Genomic DNA, 4887 nt, shown 5'->3' with positions numbered 1-4887 from the left:
AATACAAAACACACAATGAAACTGCCCTGCCCAAGGGCCACACATTTACTTCTCATCGTCATCACAAGGAACAACTGTCATGCAGCACGATCCAAAACAGATCTGCTCATGAGGCTCACCTGCAACAAGGGTCAACGAACCCTGAGTACAAAAGTACTCAACAAGACTTAACCAAAATAAGAACTGATAAACTTAGGAATGCAGGCCCAGGGATTCAAGGTATGGCTTTAGCAATAATAAAAGTTCTTTTGCGTAAAAGCTCTTTAACAAAATTCTTTACTTCAAAGGTAAAACTTTATAAGTACCACATATGAATCTGCCATGATCCGTAATGAGATCATGAACTTCATATCAATCTCTTTTGCAAACATTTCTCAAGTTCCAGTTATTAATCTACAATGATGAACAGTGAGTTGAGTCTCCATAACCGACGAGCAACGACGATTCGAACCGATTAAAAACCCAGCTGGGACTTCCAGACCACACGACATATACAGGTCTCCGACCTACATATACCAACCTACCCTTGGATCCTCTAAACAAGAACGGGTCTACGCCACCCGAGAACATAGTACTCCACCAATCCAGCCCATGGCCACGTGGGTACACGCTATTCCCGCCATCTCTCCACTCCCAGTGCGCGAGTAGCCATTCTCATAATAGAATAGCCGAGTAAAGGCTTATCGGAGTATGTGGTTAGTACTACAAATTCTTACCTCATGCAATTCAACAACGGACGTACCTTAATCGACACAGGCGAAAAGAACCCGCTCACAAGACCTCCATGTCTTGTGGCTCACACACACCGAGTTCGCCCGGTCTAGATTTATTACTCCACATTCCCATATCACATGTTAACATAATTAACCAAAGTTCCATTTAAAGTTCGCAGGTGACAGGCAATCACCTGACTTTCCTCGTTCTACGCCTAGCTAAGCAAAACTAGGCATATACGAATTTAAAACTAGTAATAAGGTAAATATGGAATAACAAGGGTGGTAATGCACCAATTGGGCTCTTACTTAACTCCTAATCACTTAATGCAGCAATGGAAAGCAAAAGCGAAATTAATTTGTAAAACACAAGGTAGGGTTGTATGCATTCGGGGCTTGCCTTCGTTGACGGAAAAATCTGGTTCCTACGACGTTTCACAAGTATTCGATCCGACCTCAACAGACGGATTAACCTCCTCAACAACTTGATTAACTACCACGTGTTCACCTTCGTTCACTACACATAATAACAATGCCATGTTTAACATGATGCGGAATACGAAACGTGATGCTCGATGATGGATGCAAAAATTAACAATTTGAATACAACTTTCCTTCGTGGTACAGTTGCAAGTCAAACAAACTAAATCTTTTTCGTAACACATATATCAATTGTCATGGATCATTATTAACAAATGATCCAAGATCATCACTCAATCCAAAATTTCAAACAAAACCTAAATCATTAAAGGTTACTATTTGCTTTTATGAATTAATTATTTAATTCAAAATTATGAAATAAATCAACTTATTCTAATTGAGCTCAAATTTTTTGTAAATGTTCATTACATGATAAGTAAGTGGCAAAACAAATTTCATAATTTTTGGACAATTAAATAAGCCTAGAAAAATCATGGAAATCCATTTATTAATTAATTGAGCAATTTTCATCACATTCAAAAAGTACTGAAAAACATTATTTTATATTTTTCTTAAATAATATACATCATAGGGAAGTCACACAAAAATTTTCATAATTTTTGGAGCTCTAAGTAAATCTACACAAAAATAACAAATTACATCACTATTCATTCAAATCTGAAAATAGAAAAATTCCATTTGAACGTTGAGTCACTGACAACGGGTCCCACCTGTCATCCCTAACCTCGCGCGTTTGACCACGACAGCGACGGCGCTGACCGACGTAAACTCGTCGACGGTGAGTCCAACGGCGACGGCCAAAGTACCAAAACGATCACCAAGACTAGGCGCATCGATTGACGTCCCTATCAGCACTGATTATGGCCCTATACTAGCTCGACATCGGCCATGGCGGACGCGGTGGCACGGCAGCACTATGCCGGCGACAATAGGCCGGTAGCAGTTAAACAAAAGGTCTGGGAAGCATCAGTAGCTTACCCCGAACGGTTTGGAGTCAATTTCCGAGCCTAAGGAGCAACAGCAAGGTGGTTCGATGATCAGCGCAAGCACGGCGGAGCAAAACATCGTCGGCGATGGTGTACCGGTGACTGCAATGGTCAAAATGAGCAACCAACTATGGATTAAGTACCACAGCATCGAGACGAAACGGAATCAACCAAAACCAGGGACGGAGATGCACCGTGGAGCTCTGGCCGCGGCGAATCGTGCTCGGCGGAGGAGTTGCCGGCCGTGAGGAAGAAGACGATGCAACTCGAGTTTCTGACAAAGACAAGCCGAATTGGTGGGTCGGCTGGATGCGCAAGGAGTAAGCGAAGCTAGAACTAGCTTATCAGCGACAGTGGAGCACAACAACGACAGCGCGGGCTGCCAGCGTCCGGTCAACTCATTTTTACTGGTTCACGGGTTGAACTGACCGGAGCGTTCGGTCAACATGACTGGAGCGTCCGGTCACCCCGCAGAAGCTCATAACGGTTCGTTTTTTAGGCTGCCTTATAAATAGAAGCTCCACTCGTGTGTGGAGTCACTTTTGCTCATTCCAACAGCTGAGAAACACATTTGTGAGTGCCAAAAAGAGCAAGGTCCTAGTGAGGTGATTGAGATTTGAGAATCCAAGAGAGTAGCCTCATTAGTGAATCAAGAGTAGCCAAGTGTGCATCCATCTTCTCATTAGGCTTCGCGTGGTCAAGTGAGAATTTGTGCTTGTTACTCTTGGTGATCGCCATCACCTAGACGGCTTGGTGGTGATTGGGAGCTTGGTGATCACCCGGCGGAGCTTGTGGGTGACCCAACTCAAGTTGTGAGCGGCTTTGGGTGATTCGCCACGACGGAGTATCGAAGAATCAACCCGTAGAGAGCACTTGATCCTTGCTTGGATCAAGGGGGAGCTACACCCTTGCGCGGGTGCTCCAACGAGGACTAGTGGGGAGTGGCGACTCTCCGATACCTCGGCAAAACATCGCCGCGTTCCTCTCTCTCTTTACTTTGAGCATTTACTTTGAGTATTTACTTTGTGCAATTCAATACTTGTCTTTACATTCATAGAATTGTCATTCTAGTGTAAGTTTGGGACATAGGTTGCAAGTCCTTTGTGCATTAGTTTGATAGAAACACTTTGCTAGGCACAAGGAGTTAATTGGGCTATCCGTAGGATTTGATTATTGCAAGAAAATTTAGAATTAGCCCAATTCACCCCCCCCCCCCTCTTGGGCATCTTGATCCTTTCAAAGACAAACGACTTCAAGAACTCACGTCAAAAAGAACCCGAACCGAGCAATATCCGAGTTCTTTTTGATAAAAAAACTCGGGTATATGCTTGGGAGCACTTCGATGAGGAATCAGAACAATTTCAAGACAAGACGCTCTAGCTCCTTGTTCCAAATAGCAAGAGGCTCAGGGGCTACACCCAGACGGATGTATTTTTTCTTCAAAAAGCACACACCACTCGAAGATCCCAAGAAGCGCTACACTGTTTCACTCAGAAAAGCACTCGGACAACGCTTGTTCCTGCTCGGCAAGACCTGAAGGAACAAGATGAGGCTTCCAGAGCTCAACCATGAAGTGCTCGGGGGCTTGTCAATACGGAACCCACGGGATACCCCACAAAGAAGGGAGAAGATCTAGTTTAACTAGGATTTCTTTCCCTGTAAACTTAGTAGTAGTATTATTCTGTAATCCTACTAGGAACCTCATTGTAAACCGACTAGGACTCTGGCCTCCTGACTATATAAAGGAGGGCGGAGTTCCTGGAGAGACAACGGATAACACAACGCAACACTTTACAATCAATCCAACGCAAAAGGCTAACGCCGACGGGACGTAGGGCTGTTACTCGATCACGGTCGAGGGCCCGAACCAAGATAAATCGACTGTCTCTTGTATTTGCCGTCGAGTCCTGCATACGCTGAAGCCCGAACAAACTGCCCCGGGTACCCCCGTGGCAGGCTATCGGTGGTGAAACATCGACAGAGACCCCCCCCCATACAGAACCGAAGCGAAGGCTCCAATGCAGGCTACACCGGTCGGAGGTGAAGCGCGAAGCACAGTGCGCACTGATGCCACGGACCTAGGGTTTTGGGAACCCGAGGAACAAGGAGGAGGGAGGAAAGGGAAGGTCCATGGTCGCAGCAATGGTGTCAACCACGGCCGGATCCACCGTAGGGGAGTCAGTGCGGGTGGATGCGAAGGGTAGAGCAGACCCAGCCGGCGGCGGCGCAATGCGGAGGCGGAGGCGGAGCGCGAGGAAGGGAAGGCGGAGCGACAGATGGCCGAGGCGAGTCGGAGAGAAAGGGGAAGAATCTGGAGACGGGAAGCGGAAGCCCCAAATTTATTGGGCGGCGCTGACTCCGGAGAGAAGCTAGTGATTGTGAAGAGAAGCGGGAGAAGCGGACGAGAAACAGGAGAAGGTAACCAGAAGCGGAAGAAGCGGCTACAGACGAGAATCCGCTTCAAGCGATCTGAGCCGTGAAACGCGAGATCAAACGGCCGAGGGAATTTGGGACGACGTGGACGTTGTGGTTGGCGGCCAAACCAAACTGCCTTAATATATAGAAATATATTAACAGATGCTCCTAGATGGGAATTTTATAATTAGTAGTAATTGATAGGGTGATTGCTGCTCCAAATAATTGGCAGCATCCGAGCTAGTTATTGTGATGGGAATATTGGGACAGGATTTGTTGCATAATGTTTGGATTGTTCTTTAATTAAATCGATGATGATGGAGTGTGATTGA

The sequence above is a fragment of the Miscanthus floridulus genome, unplaced genomic scaffold (genome assembly GCF_019320115.1).
Source record: "Miscanthus floridulus cultivar M001 unplaced genomic scaffold, ASM1932011v1 fs_892_2_3, whole genome shotgun sequence".
Taxonomy (NCBI): Eukaryota; Viridiplantae; Streptophyta; class Magnoliopsida; order Poales; family Poaceae; genus Miscanthus; species Miscanthus floridulus.
This window is presented reverse-complemented; position numbering follows the sequence as displayed.